The 25,092-nt window shown below is 45.4% G+C and overlaps 1 protein-coding gene across 4 annotated transcripts in view; it reads left to right on the top strand.

Moving 5' to 3' along the window:
• The first annotated feature begins 5,158 nt into the window (after window positions 1–5,158).
• The window catches only part of NPAS2 (neuronal PAS domain protein 2), a 107,778-nt gene continuing 87,844 nt past the window's right edge, over window positions 5,159–25,092 (top strand). For 2 of the 4 annotated variants that reach the window (XM_030476150.1, XM_030476151.1), the window contains exon 1: window positions 5,349–5,426. The gene's annotated coding sequence lies outside the window, so the exon portion shown is untranslated. Of the gene's footprint in view, window positions 5,427–25,092 lie in introns of all 4 variants that reach the window. The other 2 variants (XM_030476149.2, XM_030476148.1) reach the window with 2 other exon arrangements.

The raw sequence follows: 25,092 nt of genomic DNA on the forward strand, positions 1-25,092 counted from the left end.
TTCTTTATTTGTATTAACCAGCACAGTCCCACTGAAACCAGGCTTTGCCATGAGATGTATTCCCATCCTGCTGCAAGTGAATGAACGGTCTTGTATGGGCCAAGAGGTGCACTGGCACAAAGGCTGCTGTCAAACAGAGGATAAGTGGATTGGCTTTTTCCCATATGAGAAGGAATTATTTCCACAGCCTTGAGCTTTGGCTCACCAGACTGGTACACACACATACAGTACGCCCTGAGGCAATAGAGTGCATACGTACAGTTCATGCTGCAGAACTGTTCTGCTTCCCAGGAAGGCTGTAAGTGCTCAGCCACAAGATTTGCAGGCAGAAAGCTTTAGGGCTTTCTGGGTACCTGGCAGCAATTTCTGCCCTTGCAGACATTAAGACTATTCAATGTTTAGTTACTAATTTTTCAACCCATGCCTTCTTCCTCCCCACTCCATGCATTAACCACTTCAAGAAAACCTGCAAACCCTTTTGAATAAGGTGAGAAAGTCCAACCCTCAGGTAGGTTGGACTAAGTTTTTCCATGAAAACCTTGGCAATGGATAAATTTTCAAAAGAGATCAGGTAACACTTCAAAATAGATCAGATTAAGGTATGCTCAAATCAGCAAATTTTGCTCTTCTCTTGTAATAACCATGCAGAAAAACAGTGAGTTTGGTTTTCTAGCTGAAGAGATCCTGAAGTCCCATCAGACATCCTACTCCAGCATTTGGGACAGCACCAGTAGGATGCATTTGAAGCCCATTTCACTGTGGCATGTCTCTGCCTTTCCCTGAGTTGGAGGCTGTGCTGCTGGTTGACAATGATGCTCTACCTCTCCCTCCCCCAGGAAGCTGTAAGCTACAGAATGGAAGATAACACTGATCCTCTGAAGACCATTCCTCTCTGCAGATATTTCTGCCAAAACTGGTTACAGAAGTGTGTTACCCAAAGAAGGAGGTCCCCACATCTGTCCCCATGCTCCCAGCAGCCCAGCTGGAAAGCAGCACAGGGCTCCCAGGAGCCATGGCTGGCGTGACTTCTTTGACTAACAGAAGCCACAGATTTGTTTGCCATGTTTTTGTCCCTGCTGCTCTCTCTTTCAGCATGAAAGGTAGGGAGACAAGCAGCCCAAGATCTGCTCTGCCCCTTAATTAATATTAATCAAATTAATCCTTGTCCATCTCCTTCTTACGTACTTGAAAACTTAATATAATGGTTTCATCCTCTGCAATTTGGTCAGCTCTCTGAGGGTCCTTTATTCTTATCCATCACATGCCTCTCTCTCACAGTGCCATCCCTGACTGTTGCAGCACTGTGCCATTTATGTTGATTAGAGGATGATTATTTGGCGGAGCCCTTTTCACTCCTACACAAATACTAAACCAGTGCAGGCTTCACATTTAAATTAAGGGCTGCAAATTGCATCTTATTTCTTCTCAACATGTGCTTGAGTCTGTTAAAGGTTAAAGGAATCAATATTGCACAGATAATGCGTATGCTTCCCGGTCTTGGTGGCCAGGCTCTGGCTCTGGAGCTCAGTGATGTCCCAGGTAGCTCCTTTGCTGACGGTTGCATCATGCGGCAGTGGCAGCACTGAATAGTTCGAATCCCTGGCAGCAAGAGAAAGCAAGCCAGCAGAGTTAAACCCAGGATGTCCGGTCTGAACTCGCACCCAACCCCACATCTCTCCCACAGGCTTGCCACAATGGAACAGTGGGGTCCCGGGGGAGTTGTTGTCCTCTCCTGCTCTTCCCCTTGGCCCTCCACCCTGGGAGACACCTAGCTTGTGGTTGGTGGCCCATTGAAAACCCTGCTGCGTCATTTCTGGGCTGTGAAGGTTGGCCAGCCTATTCTAGTCAAAACAAAAGGCATTGCGGCTTTGGATCACAGGCTCCTGGTGTCTGAAAAGTGGCTTACTGATATTTTGTGTTTATATCTGAAAAGTTGCTTACTGATATGTCATGATTATAAAACGATTTAATTCTTTCAAAGTGAATGCTGGGCTTCTTCCCTGAAGTTCTTCCACACGGCATCTAGTGTAACCCTTTGGCTAACTTCCAAACCAAATGCAGTATTGACAGTATTCGGTTATTTTCCATGTGTCACCGGCCCGAGAGAAGGGCTGCGTGTTTCAAGTGGCGGGTATTTCACAACGAGACTCAGGTATGCGCTGGGAAAAGCCTGCCTCACCCTCTACCAATCTGCTGTTTGTTGGCCTAATTAAAGTTTACACTGGTAACCTAGGGAATGAATGAAGAAACAAACCTTAATCAGCCTCACTTCTTCACTTCTGTGATGGAGTCCTTTGGAATTCACAGGGAAAATGTTAAAACGTGGTAGAGATGTAATTTTGTACACGCACCCCTGCGTCTCTCTGATTGCCTTTCTTGACGTGGTATTTTCCTCAAGGTAGTTGGTCTCCCAGCTTTTGAAAGGGTAGGGTTGTTTTGGGTGCAGGGTTTTGGTAAGTTTTCAAAAGGACTGAAGTACCAAATCGTGTGGTGTACATAATCATGGGAAGTTCCTTTTCCCTAACCTTACAAGGCTTGAAGATTTTATGTTATACTTCATTGTGCAACACAAGAAAAATACCTCAGGAACAGAAATGTCTTTTATTCCACTCCCCATGTATCTGATGCTTTATTCCCTCAGGCACTACTTGTTTGCCAAAGGATTGTTTAACCACTGTTTGACAATTTCCAAATGCGAAAAAATGCTGGGTTTCATCCAAAGGAAGGGAGGAGCTTTTCAAAGTTTTGTATTTAATCTTGGTTAAAAGTAAACAACTTTACCCTTTCAACATTAGTCATGCCTGTTGTATAAAGTGCGGTATAAAAGTGCTCAGCAAAGGAGTGCAACGTTTTTCCATACTTTGTAATTATGAACATTTGCATTTGGAATTGGATTGGATTGAATAACTGCCACGATGTGTTGTACAGCAGGGATAACTGGGTGAGCTGGGGGATGGTGGCAGTGGGAGAAGCGGCATGGCTCCTTGCTGGACCCAGGTAGCTGGAGCTACCTTCAGCCCACAAACACACACCTGGGGTGGGCAGAGAGGTCTCTGCTGGCAGGCATTTTGCAAGGATTAACGTGTCTTTAAAAGGAGGTGGAATGAACAGGGGGTAATGAGGACAGAGCCCCCAGCCTACCACATAAACTGCTGGCACAGTGCAGCCAGCCCCTTCTGGTGCAGTCAGAGCTAGCACCAGCTATAGGGGCTTTCCCTCCCCAGTAAACCTCTCTCTGAACAAAAAATGCATCTCTCCTAAAAAGCAAATACCATATCCTGTGGGGAGAGCCCTTCTGCAGGTGGAAGGCCAGAACCCTGACTACTCCAGGTGTTTCTACGGCACAGCAACGGGGACAGGGCGAGTTAGCCGGGTGGACACAGCAGTGCCAGCAAGACTCGGGTGCTGGGGCCGTGCGAGGACGACAGCAGGCAGGGGAAGACAGCTGGCGGTGCCGGCCGGGGCGAGCAGGACGACCGAGGGGAGCGGGACTTGGAAGGCGGCGGGGATACCAAGCCGTGCCCCCGCTCACCGGGCACCTCTGCCCTCCTTGGGGAGACGGGGCAACCCCGGACCCCGCTCCCCGGCGCCCTCAGAAGTCAGCAGGAATGCCCAACGAGGCGAAAGCAAGGCTCCGAATCAACAGCTCCTCCCAGGCTCCAGCACACTTCCTTATCTCTCACTGGCCACTTTACAGGAGGAGTACTAGGCAAAAAAAAAAAAAAAAAAAGAAAATAATGCAAAGTGGGGAATAAAAAGAATGACCTACTTTGCAACAGGGAAAAAAATAAAAAAAGAAAAAAAAGAAGAAAAAAAGAAAAAAAGCGCTCTCTGTCAAGGTTTTGCTCTAATTGCCGGTGCGGCGTTGCATAACCAAATCGGGAGCTCCTGCCTGTGCCCGGGAGGCCGGGAACCCACCCCTGGGCAGCGCGCTGCCGTGTCCCGCTCCGGCTCAGCTCCCGCGGCCACAGCCGCCGCCGGGGGAGCGAGCACGAGCAGGGCGCAGAGTCACCCCGGGCCGGGACCGGGGCCGGGACCGTGCGTCCCCAGCCCGCTGAGCCGGGACCCGCCGAAACGCCCCGGGAGCCGGCACCGAGCACCGGGGGCAATGCCGCTCGGGGGGCGGTGGCACCGTGGCCGCTGGCGTGGCGGGGGCTCTCGGGGTCAGGCTCTAGGGGCGGCCGCCGGTGCGGCGCGGGGATGTCGCTGCAGACATATGTAAACGCGGGCACGCTGGGGTTTGCTCCCGGCGTTGTGAATCCATCCTTGATGCGGGGCTGGCGTTCTGGTTGAGGGTTTTATTATTCCCCCCCCCCCCCCCCCGCTTCGCCTTTCGTTCTCTTTCCAGCTTCTCCTTTTCTTGGATCCTCGCCTGTCTCCTCCCACAGAAGGAGAGAGAGGGAGAAAAAAAAAAGGTCACGTATGTTTGGAAAAATATGTAGGTCAGTGGAACATTCCCTGCACTTGTGCACAGGGAGCCGGGGCGGGAAAGCTCCTTCGCAGCCCTCTCGCTACCCACCGCCCCAACCGGGCCCTCCCGGAGCCCACCGCGGGGAGGGGGGAGGCGAGCGCCGGGTTTCCTTTCCCCCTCCCTGACCCATTTTGCGCACCGGGCTCGCGTTTGGGCTCCCCCCCCTTCACTCACCCCCTCCTTCCCGCTCCCTGCCGAGGAAAGCGAGCGAGCGGCGGAGGAAGCCGGCGCGGGAGAACCGCCGCTGCTAGCCTCCGGGGCCGCGGCTGCCGCCCATGGGCGCGGGGCGCGTCCCCCCAGCGCCGCCGGCTGAGGACGCGGGGCGACGGCGGGGGCAGGCGCGGGGAGGCGGCGGCGGGCGGCGATGAAGGGCCGGCGGAGAGGATGCCCCCGCCTCGCCCGGCGGGCTCCAACTTCGCGGAGAACTACCGGCCCCGCAGCCCCCGCGCCCGCCCTGCCTCTCGCGGCCGCGCGTCCAACTTAATGCCCCAGCGGGAGCCCCAGCCAGCAGCCCCCCCGGCCCCCGGCCTCCTCCCCTCCCCGCAGCAGCCCGGGCTCCCGGCGGCCTCCCGTTGCCGGCGGAGCCCCTGGCCCCGGCGCGCGTGGGTCCCGCGGCGCCCGGGGCGGCGGCAGCGCGGCATGCGGCGGCCCCGCGCACCATGAGACACGGCACCGGCACCGGCGGCAGGCAGGAGGCGGGCAGCGTCCCCGGCTCCTCGTCGGCGAGGAAGAGTTTGCCGGCTCCCGAGGCCGGCCTCCTGCGCGGCTGGAGCAGCGGCGGCCGCTGCCGCAGCGGCACCGGCAGGCACCGGAAAAGCGGCGGCATCCAGCCCGGCGGCACAAGCACCGGCACCGGCGGCGGCTCCCGCGCCCAGGTGGCCACCGCGGACAGCAGCAGCAGCGGCGGCAGCGGCTCGGGCTTCCCCGCCGCGCTCCCGCAGCACCGGCACCCCAGGTAACGCGCGGCCCTGCGGCCCCGGCCCTCCCTCCGCCCCGCGGGGCGCCCGCCCGCGACACCCGTGTGACCCCCCGCGGCGGCGATCGGGTTCCGCTCCCCTCCGTCCCGCGGACGAACGCGGCCCTGGACGTGCCCGGCGATGCGCGGCGGCATCGCCTCTGCCGCGGGAAACTTTCCGTGGGAAGCGCGGCGCATCTGTCCCGGCCGGGCCGGCGGGGTCCGGCCCCTCTGGTTGGAAAAGCAAATTCCCCCCCAACCCGTCCCCGTCCCCGTTCTCGTCTTGGTGTGGTGGTCAGTTTCCTGATGTTGGGGTTCATTTAAGCTGGACTGGTGCAGGGTCTGGTCAAGGAAAACTTCCAGTAAGACCAGTGGGATTTTTGAATGGATGAAAGCTCCCGGTGAGAGCAGAGGTTGTGTTGTGTGCCGAGAGAGCTGCTGCGGCCCTGCGACGGGCTCCCGCTTGGTTCCCTGGGCGTGCAGAACGCGGGGAGACGTTAAATCCACGGCTGAGTGGCGACACAGGACTTGGGTCACCAAGATTTGTGGGGTGGTGTTTTCCTCTACGGTCACTAGCCTGATTTGTCAATTAACAAGAAACTTTCCTCCATACTCCTTAACCGTCTACAAGGTGGCAGCTTACTTTCGCTCAAGTGACTCCAAAATAATTAGCGGTTATAAGCATTACAGCCAGCAGAGGAACTTTAATCTTTTCACAGTGCTAAATCTCCAGAAGGGCTGTAGGGTTCCCTCGGATGGGCGCAGCTAACCTGAGCGCTCTGCTCAACAAGTGGCCGCCTCTTGAAGTAGAAAATTCTGTTACCCTGGTGTGAAGTGTTGATTTGTATCCCACCGTGGGTTTAGTTCGTTTTGTGGTACTAAATAATTAGTGCTCACAGTTTCCAGACCTAGCCAGCTCATCTGTTGATCTGTGTCTGATTCTGAGAACTGTCAGCTGGTGGAGGGCCCAATCCTGCATACATTCCTATAGATGAGCTGGGGCACGGAGTTGCTCTGCATGGATGGCCTGGAAGTGGGAGTATTTGGAGAATGTAATTGCCAAGCTGTGCGCTGTCTCACTGAACATGTGAAAACGAAGGTTTTCCAGAACCAGGTGTCTGACACTGGGGTGGTTCCTCAAGCTGGCAGCACTTCTATGCCCGAAGCCTGGAGACAGTAGGCTTGCCTAAAATTGCTTTCCCTCCCTAACAAAGGTGCCACCCTGCATGTAGATGTCACCCCACATATGTGCAGGATTGTACCCCACGTTATGTTTTGCAGATTATGATTATTGCCCCATTTGCTAGCCTAGACCATGCAAGAGCACTTGAAGGAGTTGTTATTTTGCCACTGGCAGCAATGTTTTCTACAGTTAGAATTACCTAGCGCTTTTCAGTACAATGTTCTGCTTTCAGGTGCTTAGGCATTTGCTAAGCTTAAACCTAGGCTGACATTTTCCAGGTTGAGTGTTTGCTGAAGACAGACTCTCTTTGGGAAGTTTCAGATGAAATGGTTCAGCTATTTCTGAGAACATGGTTAGAGGGAAATATATTCTTTGGCCACGTATCTGACGAAGATGGTTTAAGTATACATCATCCTGCACTAGGAGACCTTGATATTTCTTTTCCTGTGAATCTGCATTTTTTGGCTATGTTGAGAAACATTTTCATTGAGACTGTTGAATTCTTGTGGCTTCGTGTTTGGAGCCGGAAAAAAAGATACTTGGCTTGGGATCAATCTTGTGATGGGGGTGTGCCTTATGTTGAGCCTGTGAAAATCTTCCAGAATATGTCTCAGCTATCATTTTGTTACAATACTCAGGTTGTGTGCTCTTGGTGGAGGGATGTTGAGGGCTTGACCATTGGACTCACTGAAGATGCTCTCAGCGTGGAGCACACTGAACACCCCAGTGTTGTTAGGACCTGAGCAACTGCTCATCTTCCTAGGAAAAATGAGAGCACTCCAGTTGGTGCCTGAAGGGCTGTATGGACTTTCCCCTGCAGTTGTTCTTCCCAGATGTTACTGGTATGGTGAGCACCACAAGGAGGGGGCACTGAAGACTGTCTCGGCTATGTCTTTGGTGGCAGGGTGTGCCTGCTGATGCGGAGGCAGGGTGAAAAAGGAGGAAACGGCTCAATTTACATCCATGGTGACAAAAAATAGTGGAACTGGAATGGAGAAGTATTAGTGATGAAGGTATGGGAAAAATGGAGGGGAGGGACCTTGAATTAATTCAAAGGACTTGATGGGGTCATAGATGACAAAGCTTGGGAACAAGGTGCAGGGAACTGTTGATAGAGGTGGAAAACCCAGTCCAAGAGACGGAATGGTGGGCAGAAAAAGGTGATGAGGGACTGGTGGTAGACAGGAACAGGAGATCTGAACTTGCAAAAGCAGTGGTTTTCAGTCTTTCAATGACTGTGGCATGGTACTACCACTTTTTCATCCTTCTTGTCTTCCTCCTCACATCGCCTACTGTGTTCTTCAGTCCCTGTCTCCATTTCTTTGCCCCTCCATTGGTCTCCTCACAGAAATTGGGGTTGTGTCTTTGCCATGAGGAGCAGTTATTGCTGCTCCAGTCACAGACCTTGGACCTGGAGAGGAGCTATATCTTCATTGTGGAGCCCAGGCTCTGGAGTTGCACTGAGCCCATGTGTTTGTTCTCCTTATCCTCTACCCCACCATAAGGCAGCACCCAAAGGAGCAGGACCTGGCACCAGGGCCAGTCTCAGGCCTTAGGTCTCCACTGTAGTGTCTGCCCACCTTCTTCTAGCACTAGGTTTGCCATGGGCAGGATAGTAACTTTGCATGCCCCAGTCAAGTCTCGTGCTAGATTTTTATGCTGTGGACATAAAGGACTCAACCCAGTTGGTGACTGCTGCAGTAGGCTAGGGTGGGTTTTCCACTATTTAAAATGAAGGAAGAATTTATAGCTCAGTATATTAACGATACATATAAATAGTGAAGCTCCAAGGAATAAAATAGTATGTAATCATGTAACTGATGTTGTATTGTAATATGTTCATTTAAGGTAGGAAAATTATGATCGACAACTGATGGTTTCAATTTGTAGCTCTGGTATTCTTTAACGATAGGATGTTTTGCACAGCAAATGTAACAATTTACATAACCATTGCCTGTGTTTGACTCTAAGTTTTGAGCAATCAGATTACTTACATCACTATGCAGTTGATGATTGGCAAATATCATACTGTTGAAAATTACATTCAAATATGTATTTTATGTGTATTTGTTGCTTTTCCTTCTTTCTTAGCTGAATTTAAGTAACTTCCATTTGTGTTTATGGTTTTGCTTTCAGGGTCTTCAGGCAGATGAACTTGAGTCACAGATTTTGTAAAAGCATCATTATCTGTATAAAAAAGTCATTTTCCTAGATTGGGCTCAGCTTTCTGTTGATCCTTGATATTATTAAAACTTGTTCTTGAAAAGCTAGGCTGAGGCCATGCAAATATTTGTATTTTGGCTAATTTAATTCAGTCAGAAATCAGCATCAGCTGATAGACTGACTTTTTCTTTATGAGTCTGATTACCAAAGTTTGAAAAGGAAACACCACGTAATAGTACTTAAGCAGAATGCATAGACAGTGCTGGATTTGTCCATGTAGTGGTGCTTTTGTATTTCGCAGTTTTTCGGAGGGACTAAAACCATTACTCTTGTTGTGACCCTGCTATGGGCCACACAGGATATATATACCACCAGTACATCACCCACTGAATTCAGAAATGAGAGTTGCAGGGCAGGAAAAGCAAGGGGATGAGAAGGGATGTGGTCTTGTAGGCTCATGCTCTGAGTAAGCAGTTGACGAAGTGCAGACTTGGTTCACTCTCCACTCCTTGCATTTATCTTGTGGTGGCTCAAGGATGTTGGCAGATTAGGTTGAGGGATTTTGGGACGTGGCTTTCTTGACCTTATACACATGAATTCGATGTACGTTTTGGGGATAGAGAGGTAAGTGCTTTTTTTTTATGCTTCTCTTTCTGTGTCTCTTCCCCCTGAAGGCAAGTCATGAAGCACAACGCAGTCCAACCAAAATGTGTTTAATTACACTTTGGTAAAGACATTTCTGTTCCTTTGTCCAAGCTCCGTGGCAGAGATCAGTGTTTCTTGCATGTCGCCTGCCACGTTTGGGAGGAATAGCGATGCACCCCCAGTGCTAGTTTTAATCCTGCTTCAGTCTGAAAATTCACCTGTGGCTTCAGAAAAATAAAAATCTCATGGAAGTTAGGTCACTGGTGAGCTTGGACCTTTGTCACTTGGAAACAGTACTGCCACATGCTTTGCCTGGTACTCTGTCAGTACCTGGTTGGTGTTCCTTGTCCTCTCCTTTGCCTGCAAGCTCTCTGAGGCAAAGCTATCTCTTTCTCCTGTGCCTATGTAGCAGGTGGCATGCTCCAAGATACTCCAAAAATGACCCTGTAAATGGCGGGAACAGGGAGGTTATCTCACCTTCTCCTGCTTGGGCACAAGTCTGTGTAAAACAGATGGCTTTTTGCTGGCATGATTAAGATAGAAGGTGTATTTCAACTGTTTTACCACTGTTCTTCAGGATCTGTGCATAAAATAGAAGGTTTCTAGCCAAGAGAAATGATGATACAGGAAAAAAATCTAAAGGATGTGTATGTGTGCGTGAGATCAGAATGGAAATTTGGAAGGTCAGGTATGAAACTTCTTTGTCATTTCAAAGCATACAAGAAGTGTTAGCATGATAGAACATCATCTACTGGGACATTTCAGTCACCCTTTCTCTTTGAGTATCTTCATGTCAGATAAATGTAGTATGCATGTCAGTTGATGAAAGTTAATAGAACAAAGTATCTCTATTCATATAAATTCATTGCTACAGGTCACTGAAGGTGCAGAAGCTTAGATAAAATCTTCCATGGACAACTCAGGAGAAAAAGTGAATGCAATGCGCGTATGTAAGTGAAAAAAAAATAGTAACTAGAATATTAGGGATTATTTTTTAAACCGTGAAAAATAATAAAAAAGAATCCCATTATTTCACCATATAAGCTGTGGTGTGCTCACATCTTCAGTATCGTGTTTTGCTGATCCTCCCACCTCAAAGATGTGTAATGGTGAGGAAGGAGATTCAGAGGGAGGCAGCAAAGGTGATCAGAGAAGCAGAGTAGCTCCTGCCTGTAGAGTGACAATGCTGATAGAGCAGTGCAACAGAGAACTGTAAAATTAAGAAACCCTGGAGAAGGCAAACTGGGAATGACTGTTCACAGTCACAGGAGTGGAGGACATCAGGTGGGTGAAGCAGGCAGTTGCAGGGATGGAAAACAAAATGAGGTGGCTTTTCACATAGCGTGGTCAGGCTGCCGAGCAACTTACCACAGGATGTGGATGCTGAGAGGTTACATCAGCTAATGAGGTGACTGAATGAGTTCATGGAAGAGAAATCCATCAAGGGCTATTAAATACAAAACCACTTGCTTAGGAAGTTTTGAGTTGCAAATTCTTGGGAGCTTGGTGAGTATCCTGAGGAAATATCACCATTGATTTGCCTGTTCTTATACTCGCCCCTCAGCACCCATGGCTGGCCATGGCTGAGAGGGGGTGCCAGGCCAGGTGGTCCCCCAGTATCTGCTCTGTGAAACGAAGTGGGCCAGCATCTGGCTCGCCAAGGCTCCCAAGGCCAAAGGATCTTGGTGGCTTGCACCTTCACTGCTTAGGGTTGGCCCTGTTATAGCAGGTCTGCCATGGAAAGAGCTTGTTGGAAGAAGCTAGTTTGAAATGCTCCAAATCAGAGCTAGGGCATGAGCTAGAACTTCAGCGGTACTGCAAAAAGCAGGGTACGGTGCTCAGGCTCACTCCCTGGTGTCCTATTATTGATCTGTGGAGGCATGGCAAGGATAGACAGCCTTATCTTCTTGGGTTCAAGTAGGTTCAGAAAGCAATTATATTCACCAAAGCAATCCTACCAAGAGGCATTGAATACCAAGATACAATGCCTGGCTGAAGAGGTCTCCACTGGGAGGCTGTAATATTGCTACATGCCTGCCCTGCTCACACAGGCTTCCCAATCCTTTGCTGCTGTCTCGTGTTAGGGAGAGGGTTCGGGGCAGGGTGGTCAACTTCCCTGACCTGGTGTTCCTGTAGTTACAGTTTCATCTGTCTATATGAGACCAGGTTTTGAAATCCTGAACCGAGAATGTAAGGATGTGTGGGAAATTAATTTTCTTCAGCTATCCACTGCACTTAAGCACTAGTTAAAAAAATAATGTTGTGTTGACTGCTGTTTACTAAACCAGACAATTTGCTTAATCATCTGAAAGGCACATTTTAAAGCCCTGGATTGCACTTAGCATGGCTGTGCTAAACCAAACACTGCGTATTGCTGTTTGCTTAAGCAACAGTCAGAGCACAATGTATCTAAATAATAATCAGCTCATGCTGATTATTATTTGCTGTTTCAAGAGATCTACTTCTCTTAAAACAACAGCAACCATCCCGAACTCAGAAATGTCCTTCTGTTTCTTAAAATGTCTAGATGCTAACTGGTACAGAAACTCCAGTGCAGCACTTAATGGAGCTCACAACTGCCTAGCTGTGTATTTTTGGGCTACCTTATGTAATAAAATGGCAGGCCCTTACCGTGCCTGTGCAAGCGAGGTTGCATAAGCAGCCTGGGGAAACAACTGGAGCTCCAAGAGCCCTCCCGAATCCTGCATGTCTTGTTTGATCTCGTTTAACACTATTTAGTAAGCGATATTAACCTCTCCCCGCACCGAGGTATCTCAGAGCAGTGATACTGATTTAATTTCACTAACAGACCTCACTTTCTAGAGAAGTCATCAAACTTTTCAGTCAATTGAGCAGTGTGATGTCCAGGTAGCCTTGAATTTTCTGTAATCAGCACTCAATCTGGTCAAAAACAAAAACACATTAAAAACAAAACCTTGAACAGGAAAATACTTGTTTTTCATTTTCAGTTCTAATTTGGTAACCATTCTTAAAGTTCATCGATGATGTGGTTTGTTCTATCTTGGGATAAACAATTTATTATTCAAGCTGCTTTGTTGTTTGGTGTTTTTTTGCCTTTAAAAATAGACAATGCTGTTCAATCTTTGGGAAGAAAACCAGCACGAGATAATCGTAATCAACTTTAACAGGCTTACAGATGGCAGTGAATTTCTTTAAGCATAATTTTAGCCCTGCAAATAGTAGTAATTGAGTTTGATTATTTATTACTGTTTTGTCATTGATGAGCGGACCAGACTCTTTTTCTCTTAATTTCCTCTGTAAGGTGTGTCAGATTTTTAAGCTGGAGAGCAATTTTAATAAAGCAGCTCCCACCTATAATCTTTAAATCAACAGGTGGATGTAACCGTGCAAAACCTGAGAATTACTGGTTATCTGATTGAGTCAGCAGCTCAATGAATCCAGCTCTGAGCATGTCCTAGACTTATTGGTTTGGGTGGGACACCTTTCATTAATACGTCATGGAGAATTGAAATGATATTTCCCATATTATGGATAAGAATGGTATGCTTGCAAAATCTTGTCAATAATAAGCATTATTACTGCGTGCAACGTGATCAGCTTTACACGGGATATTTTTCTGCTATTCTTATTTCTCATGAAAAATATCTGCCTTGGTGTTTTTATTGGTAATTCTACAGATTTTACTTGTGGTATTTTGTCTCTTCCTGGTTTTGACATCCAAAACAATAAAAGGTTTTAAATTGGAGGCTTTGCATTAGACGTACCCACATTTCAGTTACACTTCCAGTGAGAGTTCCTTTAATTTGTGCTTATAAAGGAGAAAGCAGCTATATGAATTCTACATGGACTATTAAGGCCACTATGAGTTAGGCAGAATCTTCATTCTTTTCATAGATGAGAATCAGTTTTTTAATTTGCTTTATCTTTGGTTACCACACTGAGAAGAGTATTTTATTCCCCAGTCTACTTATCTTATGCTTCCTTTTCAATATATTAATACAATATTTAGGAAAGATACCTTCACAAAAACAGCCTAATCAAATAATAGTTCTGTGAACCAGATGGGTGCATTACCAACTATTTCAGCAAGAGCAATACTGATAAAAAGTAAATCATTCATAATCACTCTTGTGTTTATATTTTTTTACAAGAAGGACTGAAGAATCTTGCTTGTTTTTTGAGCTGTCACTGAAACCAATGGAAACTTTGCTGGAATAATTCTGGACCTTTAATTTGATTGTTTGCAAGGTGGCACAAGTCAGTTTTTTCATCTTTTATTCTTTCTTTCCAGCACAAAGGACTGATGTAACTCAGCTGGTCATAGCAGTTACATTTAGACCCCTAATATCCACCTTTCTTCGAAAACATGTAGTCTTTTTCAACAACAAAATATCTTGGTATATCTTGCTGTTATCCGAGTATAAGAAATATAGCTGCGTTTGATACTTACCCTGCTGTCCTCATTAAGGCAAAACTCCTACTGAAATCAAGGAGAGTTTGGCTGACAAAGAATTACTGACTTGAGCTTCTGAAAGTTCTAAACTTTCTCTGTTGCTTTTTGGTTGAGGTTTTTTTTGAGTTTGTTTGGTTGTTGGGCTTTTTTTAAATTTTATTTTATTTTTAATCTCACGTATTTTAACTGTTGTCTCTCCTTTTATATTTATATTTTTGAATCTTTAGCTGTCTTCACTAGGATCTTTTTTTATTTTTTACTTCAGTCAGGCCTTAGGACCTTCTACTTCCCACCTTGCCCTCTCCTCCTTTCTTCTCTCCTCTTACTGTCTCGCACTCTCTCTCAGTTATCTTTCTGTTATCCTCTCCTTCACTGACTACAGCACTGTAAAAAGTTGATATACATCATGCATGTTTCCAGGAATTTCATTTAGCTTGTTTAGACCCCTTCTATATACAGGTTCCTACATTCAGGTACTTGTGTTAGGGTGAAGCAGCAGTTTGTAAGATCGGTGATGCAGAGATTTATTTGCACAATATTAATCTCTATAATCTTTCCTCCTCTTCTGGATCCAAGATCCTCTTAGGATCTTGAAGTTCCTTTGAAGTATTCATACTGGGTTTCAGTAGTGAATTGAGTTTTGGGTTGATAAAATAAATATTTGGGATAGTATTACGATCAGAAAAAAATACTTAAGGATTTTGAAGTGTGTGTAAAAAGGGCTTTGTTGAGTGCAACAAAACTGGAAATCTCCAAAGAAATGAGGTTTATTCATAATTCTTCTACTGTGCAATGTTACAAGCTTAGAGCACATATATAATGCTATTGTGCATCACTTCTCTCATCCATAAACTAGGGCAGCTTTACAGAGTGTTTTAGGCTACGATCAATTCTGGGTGCCGTTCATAGCAAGGTATTTGAGGGGGGCACAGAGTGGAGAGCTCTGGGGTGCTATATATATACCATTGGCAGAAAGCCACTGTGAAGCCTTTTTGGGGTGTTGATCCATCTCGGTGGTTAGGATACATTAGGCAGTACCTTGTCACCTCAGGCACTTTGCTTCTGCCAATGACACACCTGATAGCGTTGGAGCGTTCCCTGGGTGTCCTGGCTCTGTTGGTGACCAGCACAACGGTTTGGTTCCCCTCTTCTACCTCTTAATTATTTGCATTTTTCAGATGGAAAGCATTTGGAAAGTGCCAAGTATTGTTATTTTCTTGCAAGTTTTAGGTCTTCTTTTCCAGAAGACCTAATTCATGCTTGTGAAAACAATAGTAGATATATGGCATCTTAATGTATAGTGTAGCATTTCAAACATGTCATCAGCTTACTGTTTCTTAGCATCTGGATTATAGAATCATAGAATGGTTAGGGTTGGAAAAGACCTAAAGATCACCTAGTTCCAACCCCCCTGCCATGGGCAGGGACGCCTCACACTAGACCATGTCACCCAAGGCTCTGTCCAACCTGGCCTTGAACACTGCCAGAGATGGAGCATTTATCACTTCTTTGGACAACGCGTTGCAGTGCCTCACCACCCTCACTGTAAAGAACTTCTTCCTTATATCTAATCTGAACTTCCCCTGTTTCAGTTTGAACCCGTTACCCCTTGTCCTATCACTATAGTCCCTTATGAAGAGTCTCTCTCCAGCATCCTTATAGGCCCCTTTCAGACACTGGAAGGCTGCTATGAGGTCTCCCTTGAGCCTTCTCTTCTCCAGGCTGAACAGCCCCAACTTCCTCAGCCTGTCTTAGTACGGGAGGTGCTCCAGCCCCCTGATCATCCTCGTGGCCTCCTCTGGACTTGCTCCAACAGCTCCATGTCCTTCTTACGTTGAGGACACCAGAACTGCACACAATACTCCAAGTGGGCTCTCGCAAGAGCAAAGTAGAGCAAAGTTTGATGCAGCCCAGGATACGGTTGGTTTCTGGGCTGCGAGTGCACACTGAAGCCGGCTCATGTTCAGTTTCTCATCAACCAACACCCCCAAGTCCTTCTTCGCAGGGCTGCTGCTCTGAATATGCAGACATACTTCTTAGAATAAAAGGCTAGACTTGCTTATTCTCCCTTACATAACTGAACACATTTTCTCTTATTATAATGGTTACAAGTAATTTTTCAGGTGTCCGATTGCCTGTTATTCTGGCAAACCTAAAATGTATCAAAAACTACAGGTTACATATATAGAGTAATTCCAGTTAAAAAGGCATTTCTTCTTTAATGCAATTTCTACTCGATTTTCTCAAACCCCTCCTCTTCCAGAGAACAATTTAAAGCACATCTGAAAAATAGATTTCTTGTTGTCGACTGAATGAGAAATTTGATCAAGATAGCTTTTCAATTTCCATTAAAAATAGATAATTTCTCAAAGGACGGAAGAATGTCGGTTCAATTTTTAACTTTGAATTTCACATTTTGTTTGCCTGGTCTATAATATATATATTTCGAAGTCCTAATTGGCATTAGACTTGGCATATTTCTTTGCATATTTTTTTCTCAGTGTGAAACTGTTAGAGGGTCATTGTGCTGGTTAATGAAAAAGAGGTGACATTCTTTGTAAAAGTCGTGAGTATTTAAATACCCTCCTATGCAAATTTTGTCTTTTCGTGGGGGGAAAAAAAGTTTAAAGAGACATCTTAAAAAAAAAATCCTTAGAAGTGCTGAAAAATGCAGGTTACATTCATTCAAAATCTAGATATCCAGTGGTGGGAGGTGATGACACATTTCAAATTTGCTACTGTATAATTAAGAGGGGATTCCATGTAGGAGATGTAAGCATAAAAATTGGGTATGGCTCTTCACAATGCTGCTAGTTTTGCAGCTTAATTCCTCAGTACTTTTCTTAGAGTGTATAATCAGTTACGCTTGTGCTGATTTAATCAATTATTCTTGTGCACAAACAAACAAACACAAACAAAACCCGGCTAATTTCAGACTGTCTTTGAAACATCAGGCCTAGAGATTTCACTTAGAGTGAAAGAAGCATTATTTTCAAGCCTCTAGAATGATCTTAAAAATGGCAAAGATATATTTGGGAACTATCATACTTCTGGGTACCGGCAGCTGTGTATCCTTATGCAAAAGTGGATTTGGCTGAAAGACCAATTCATAAATATTGTATCTGAAGATTGCAGCAAGCTTTCATATTTGCAAGAGATAATGTAAAATGTGCAACATTTTTTTCTTCACTCTAAAGAAGTTTCAGCTTAAACAGCTCGGTCTCCCAAATCTGATGAATAATGGCCAATGAACAAAAGTATCCATGGCTTCCTGAACCACAGGGGCTGGCGACCGTTCTGTCTGTAGAGGAGGAAAGGTCAGCCTGCTGTGGTCAGTCCCAAAGCCCTCCTGCGCGCTGCCAAGCTGTGAAGCTGCTTGGAGGCAGGAGATGTCAATAAATAACTTGATTCCTGCACTCTGTGACTTCCCATCTCGCGGTCTAGGAGCTTCCAAGCAAGCAACAGACTGCTCCTAGCTGCATTGCTTGGAAAAACCAAGTGGGAGATGGGGGAACCTCTCATTTCTCTGTTAAAAAAGAAAATCTTTTTTTTTTTTCTCCGTTTTTTCTAGTCCTCCTCCGCCTTGATCTGCTGTTTGGGGAAGTGAGGGGTGTAGTGGGGGAGGTAAGACTTATCTTTGATCTGATGGCTCCTTTCATTCTGGGCTGCTCTCCAGGAAAAACTTTTCCCCTTGGGGACACAGCATTTTTCATGGCAGAGGCTCTGTGAGAGTCTGTGGAAGATCCTGAGCTCGCCTGACATGCGCTTGGCATTTTAGCACAGATTCAGCAAAGCAGCTTTACTCAGGTAAACACTTAGGCACAGGCCTTTCGTTGCACATTTGCTCCAAATTTCATCTGAGTTTCTTTCCTGAATGTAGAAAGACTTAAGCACATATTTAAGGGCTGAGTAGGTCCCCGGTCTGACTCACGTATAGCACGGCGAGGATGGGTTGGGTGGAAAGGGAGCAGTCATGGCGGTAGCATGGCAGCTGAGAAGTGGGACGTACCATCTGAGAATCAGCACGCTACAAAGAGTCCTTGTTCTTCTAGGAGGCAGCTTTTTAGCTGTGTGTGCCCCCAAGAAGAGAAGTGGGCCCAGACGTTTTAATTTCACCTGCCCATTCGTTCTCCCATTTGTCTTCATTTTGAATTGCTCTGCATGGGGCTTGGATGGTCTGAAGCAGGTTTATAATTAAAATGAGTTTGGTTGTTCTGCAACCTCATGTTTGGCAGTTTTAAAATTTACCCATCTGGCACCCCAAAAAGAGGATGGTGTTCTTTTGCAAAATACTTTGGACAATCTGTATGTAAAGGCAGTGTTTGCTAAGTCCTCTGAGGATTACTCAGACTGCATGAGACACAGAAAGTTTCTGAAAATTATTAAGTATTTGTCAGCAGTGAACACGTACCCAAACCTTTTGGCTCTTTCTAGCTACTTCATTTGTGAAAAATGTTGATTCACAGTTCTGCCTGCAAAACTTAAATTGATTCAGGCACTGATGTAACCTTTTCTGCTTCTTTTGAAAATCTGAAATATGAATCTAGATTAATGTTTTGCAACACAGAGAAGGAAAGAGAAAGGTGCTGCAGCGTGAGCTCAGAAATGCTTCTGCAGGAAGGTCATTTTGGCAAGCCAGGTCTTGTCTGCTGTTAAAGGTCTTTGCTGACAGTAATACATTTCTCTAGCAGATACGTATTGTATGCAGTTACTTAACTGACAAAACTAAATTCTTTCCCCAGACAGAATGAACTACCCCAGCAAAATGATGCTTGGAGGGAGTATAGTAGAGTTTCCAACACAGGGTTCATTGAAGGTTTTTCCACATTCCTCACTGTCAGTGCTGCCCAAAATTTGAAATAAAGACTACAGCTAAACAGAACATGGATAATGGGTTCCAAAACCTCATCTGATGAATAGCAGTAATTGTTGCATTTCTTCTTGCATTTTAACCAGGAACATGGCCACACTGGAGGTCCTATGTTTTTCAGTTATCATAAGATAGGAAATGGCTCACTTTTTTTTCTGCATTTAATCTGGAGTTAATAACTTTTGGGGTGTTTCTCCCTAGTCTTATTTCCCAGCTACTTTACAGGTTTATTCTGGAGAAGTTTGTTTGATGTGAAACTCCTCTCTGCCAAAGCATGACACCTCTTGCAAGACAATTGTCTTAAAGAACAACGCAATAATTGGGGAATCATGAGACATTTCTGACATGAACTCAGGCAGCAGTGCCCCCATAGTGTATTCTTCCATTTAAGACTGATTTTCCATTGCTTTTATCAAATCTTACCCATTCCCACGAAAGCCATAGATGTAAGACTGCTTTAATCCGTGTAAGGCTCTGCTGTTACTGCAAAGGATGATCCTGCCTTACTCCCAATTCTGGACACTTATTTCTGTTATTTCATTTGTCCTGGACCAGTGGGCTTGAGCAGGGAGCCCATCTTGCCGAAATTTAACTTCTTCTGTGTGTGGATAGGTGAATTTTCAGTTGTTGTTTTCCTAAGCTGGTTTACTGTGCAGCCACATGAATGGTGGTGTTGGGGTCAAAGGAGGGATTTCCTTTGGAGCCAGTGGGGTCTTAATCCACTTTACAGAGTTTGCTGAACATTTTCTGGGACATGTGAGTGTCCTGGAGAAGTGGGGCTGGGGTTTGTTCTGAGGGGAGCTGGAAAGTGAAGAAGTGGAGGCAAGGATGATATCGACTGAGGGAAGTTGTACAGGTCAGGCATGGAGATGGTGAACTGGGGAGAAAAAAGGACCATCAGGAAAGGGAACACGGAGAGTGCATGGAGTAGAAAACAATGGCCAGCAGGAGAAGGAACATGGACAGTGAATGAGAAGCAAGTGAGACAAGGAAATTTGAGCTGCAGTCCATAGCAGTGAGGAGAAAGGAGAGAGGAGGGATGGAGAAAGAGCCCTAGTACAAGCTTGGGTAGGGGGGGTATGCTGTGGACAACAGAAAAAGAGTGTCAGGAAGGGAGTGAGCATAGAGCTGAGCCGGGGAGAGGGAGATCAGGGTGGCAACATGGTGCAGTGCAGGAGGGAGAAAGAGGCTGGAGGAGAAGTCAAGGAGGTCTTTGGGCTGAGCAAAGTCTGAAAGTGGTGTTGGTGATGCTGAGAGTTGTTTGGGAATTACCTGAGACTCGGAAAGCCAGAAATAAAGATGAGCACATGCTCATCCTAAAGTGTGGGGCTGGAGTGAGGAGTCAGAGAAGGAGCCATCAGGCTGGAGGCTGGGGGGACAGACAGGGGCTGCTCACTCATGCAGGCATCCGGGAGGGAAGCCTGGTGCTGGCAAGCTTGGTGCTCCTCTGCTGCCTCAAAGACCAGAAGGAGAGCATTTCATCCCTGCCTCTCACTGTTCCCCCTTGTCCCTACCTACAGCGGGACCCTATGACCGCTGCAGCTGCCACAGCTTGTTAGCTGAAGTGGCTAGAAGGCTGCTGATATTTTGGAAATGTCACAACAATACCAGGTAATGAGGTTTTCCCATTTTTGAAAGACCTAGTAAAGTCACGTGCTCATAGAAACTGCATTAAATGCTAACCGCTACGGATGCGAAGTTGAGCACTCAAAACTTAGGAAATAGTATAATTAAATCTGCCTGTGTAATTTTAATTTATTCACTTCCTGCATATTCATTATGATTCAGTACTTAATGATTTAATGATCACACTCTGATCAAATAGTTTTTCTATTTTGTTGTTGCTGGTCATTTTGAGTCAGGTTAATTCACTGGCAGCTCCTAATCAGTTCACTGAGTCGCTGCACAACTACTGACATAAGCTGAGGGTGAAGGGGAAGGATGTGACCGCTTTTGTGTCAACAATACTAAATTAGCCTGGCCCAAACCAGTTCTGAAATGGCAACATTAATCTCCATGTAGTAGGGTAATGACTTCAGTTTTATTAAACGTTGGCAAGACCAGGAGATTTTTAAGTGGGGATATCCTTGCTGCAAATGGCCCACACACTTGCAAAGCAAGGACCACATCATCTTTACTTCTTCACACTTTGGGTTGAGATCAAGAATAATTATAATTCCAAGGCAGACACCAGACTGCAGGCTTTCAACCAAAGTGGTTTGATAATGGTCTGTATAACCAAAAAAGGTTCTCTTAACTGGAAGAACTACGCAAGGCTTCCTGGGGGGTGCTGTCCCCAGACTGCTCCATAGGAAAGACAAGAGCTGAGGGTGGTCCAATGAGGCTAGCCCTAAATAAAATTTATATTTCCTGCAGCCAAATACGTGAGTCTTAATAAAACCCTGAAGACTTCAGGCTTTCTCCTTGATTATTCTGCAAAACTGTAGGTGCATTTACTGAGAAAAGCTTTTCTTAGAGGAGCTCCTCCATTTTCTTTTAAAATTATTGTTTCTTTAAGTTTGGGTCAGAGCAAAAATGGAAGGAAATGGAAGGAAAAATGAAGCTCGTGTAGCTCTACTGACTACAAGTGGTTGCCTACAAAAACAGGGCTAAGAAGTGGTATTTTTTGCACAACACAGCTGAATCATGAAGAGCAGTGCCAGAGTACCTACCGCAGGTAGGGAGTGGACACGATGAACAGCTGCCACCAACAGCACTGCCTAGTTCAATTATTTTAGGTGCTAACAGGCCCAAAAGATAATTTGGTAGAACAGGATGAGCACAACACAAAGATATTGCTGGGTTATGGCCACTTCCCTGATATCGCCTGTCCACAGCAGGCAGGGGAGATGGTGCATGGTGGCTGGCTGAGCTTTCCCAGCCGGAGCATTTCCAATGACTAGCTATTGGGTTCAGATCTACTTTGCACCAGGCAAGCAGTGACAAGCACATTAAGGATATAATTCTGACTTCTTTGAACTTCAGTGTGAGCAAAATTTTGCCTTTATGACCCAGAGGTTTGGGTCTGTGCTAAGGCCATTAGATGCTGTTTTCTGATGCGCCCCATTCTGTTCACCACTATATGCTACTTTGACTCAACACACATCATTTTATGGCCTCTTTATCTCTTTTAAAAAGGGGGTTTCATGGTTCAGCAAGCTTGACATAGTTCAAAGTGGAAAAAAATTGCATTTTCTTTCATTGGAAAGTATTTCCCTGGAAACTTTGTTTCTACTAAGTTATACAGCTAAAAAGCTATTTTAACAGATTAAATTTGACAAAGAATTTTTAATTTGTGGTTTGAAATGCATATAATTGAGAAATAATACATATTGAGTCCACAGTGCTGCTTTCTTGTTTGTTTTCAGGTATTTTGGCTGTTATAAGAACTGTTTTGGTATAGTTAAATCAGCCTTTTAAGATTTTAAATTAAAAATTCTAACTGGTTTAAATAGACTAATGAAGAATTTTTCTTACTAATCGCTAAAGTCATTTTTATGAATACCTCAGTGACATAATTTTCATTTTAAAGAACTATGCACTATTTTTATATCTTAGAAAATATCAGTTGTTCATGCTTAGCACTGTATAAAGCATCAGCAGTTCTTTCTGGTATGACTTATTTCAAGATTGTCAGTATGAAACCAAATTCTTGAGATCAAACAGGCTTTCTAATTAGTTTTCTGATCTTCTAATTACATCTTTTAGAAGCAGACTGACAGGCATTAATGAAACTTTTAATGTATATTTATAATTTACTCTCTACAAAACCTTGTGCAAAAGGAATTTTATTGTCTGTTCATATACTCCTTAAGCTAATGAAACACGAACTTTAAGAATATTGCTGTAACAACGTTGCTTCTTGCTTGCTGAGCTGGAATTGCATGTGTTGTTTTGTATTATATCTGTAATTCAACAAGGTATTTAAACTTGTGCTTAAGTTGGAAGTTATTTTTATTGTTGAAGTGTCTTGATTGCTCTCATGCATCAATGTCTTCATGAGAGTAATAGGTCTTGCTTCTATCATATATTTTTACACTTCAAGCCTATATGTATGCAAAATATCACCCTTTAGTTGTGAGTTGTTTAAGAACAAAGCTTTATGCATTTCTTTTCTGCTGTGCAAGACTGGAAAGCTCTGAAAAGTAGAATAATGTAAACAGTAAGAATAAAAATCTTTGTGGTGTCCATACGTCACATCCTGTCAGATTGATGCATTAACTTGCTGGATTGTGGGCTTCTGTCAGCAAAAAGCAAAGCAAACTGGTAAATTAAAGTTCAACCTGGTTTTCCATATAATTAAAATAGTCAGTAGACTTAAAACTGATGGAAGGCAGTGGACTCTGTTAAAAGAGCAGGCAGAAATTGAAAGCAAATGTGAGTTACGTGTTAGATAGCTCTTCAAGAGAGAGAGTCATTCTTTCATTTATCCTGGGTTTTGGAGACCAAAAGCTCCCCCATGGACTTTCAAGGGATCCAGTTAACATCTGAAGTCCATCTATTATAGCTACAGTAAATACATTGTTGTCATGGTAATGCAATGATCAAAGTCTCAGGGAAAAACTCAGGCATTTCTATGGTTCATACTGTGAAAGAAAGACTTGACAAGAAATAAAATAGAATTTATAAGCATTTAATTTAAGTTGATTTCGCAACCTACGATCATAGAATCTTAGAGTGATAGGAGAATGGTTTGTGTTGGAAGGGACCTTCAAGATCATCTAGTTCCAACCCCCCTGCCATGAGCAGGGGCACCTTCCACTAGACCAGGTTGCTCAAAGCCCCGTCTAACCTGGCCTTGAACACTGCCAGGGATGGGGCAGCCACAGCTTCTCTGGGCAACCTGTGCCAGTGTCTCACCATCCTCATAGTGAAGAATTTCTTCCTTATATCTAATCTGAATGTCCCCTGTGTCAGTTTAAAGCCATTCCCCTTGTCCTGTCACTACACGCCCTTGTAAAAAGTCCCTCTCTGGATTTCTTGTCGGCCCCCTTTAGGTACTGCAAGCTGCTCTAAGGTCTCCCTGGAGCCTTCTTTTCCCCAGACTGAACAAGCGCAACTCTTTCAGCCTTGTCTTCACAGGAGAGGTACTTCAGCATCATCTTCGTGGCCCTCCTCTGGACTTGTTTGAGCAGGTCCACGTCCCTCTTGTGTTGGTGTCCCAGACTTCAGGTGGGGACACACAACGGTGGAGTAGAGAGGCAGGATCACCTCCTTCATCCTGCTGGTCACGCTCCTTTTGATGCAGCCCAGGATGTGATTGGCTTTCTGTGCTGCAAGCGCATACTGCTAGGTTATGTTGAGCTTCTGGTCAATCAACACCCCAAGTCCTTCTCCTCAGGGTTACTTTCAGTCTATTCCCCAGCCTGTGTTTGTGCTTGGAATTGCCCCGACCCAGGTAGGACCTCGCACGTGGCCTTGTTGAACTTCATGAGGTTGGCATTGGCCACCTTACAAGCATGTCAAGGTCCCTCTGGATGGCATCCCTTCCCTCCAGCGTGTTGACCACACCGCACAGCTTGGTGTCATCAACGGTTGATGATAAAGTGCTGCGGGCGCACTCAATCCCACTGTCCATGTCGCTGGCAAAGATGTTGGACAAGATCGGTCCAGCACCGACCCCTGAGGAACACCACTCATCACTGGTCTCCACTTGGACATTGAGCCACTGACTGCAACTCCTTGAGTGTGACCATCCAGCCAATTCCTTATCCACTACGTGGTCCATCCGTCAAATCCATGTCTCTTCAGTTTAGAGACAAGGATGCCATGCAGGACACTGTCGAATGCTTTGCACAAATCCAGGTAAATGGTGTCAATCACTCTTCCCTTATCCACCAATGCTGTCACCCCATGGTGGAATGCCACCAAATTCACAATTTGCCCTTAGTGAAGCCATGTTTGGCTGTCACCAATCACCTCCCTATTTTCCATGTGCCTTCGCATAGTTTCCAGGAGGATCTGCCCCATGATCTTCCTGGGCACTGAGGTGGGACTGATTGGCCTGAAGTTCCCTGGGTTTTCTGTTTTTCCCTTTTTAAAAATGATAAGAATGATGTTACTAATTTTAATTTAAAATGAAACTATTTCAACTGAATTATGTGATTTTGTATAGTTATTCTGATATTGTTAGTACTCAGAATAATGCTGTCATTGTTACCTGGGAAAGGTGGCAGTTTTCCTCCCCAGATCAATTTCTCTTTTTGGGGGTTAAAATTAACCCAAATTGACCCAGTTGAGACTTGCTGAGACTGTGCAGAGAAGTCTCTGTGAGCAACTGTGAGGATTCACAGGCAGATCTACTGAGGCATGAAAAGTGATGTTTAACAATAGTCCACAGCTTATTTAAGTTCACTGTGCCACTGAATGC

The sequence above is a fragment of the Strigops habroptila genome, chromosome 2 (assembly GCF_004027225.2).
Source record: "Strigops habroptila isolate Jane chromosome 2, bStrHab1.2.pri, whole genome shotgun sequence".
NCBI classification, from domain to species: domain Eukaryota; kingdom Metazoa; phylum Chordata; class Aves; order Psittaciformes; family Psittacidae; genus Strigops; species Strigops habroptila.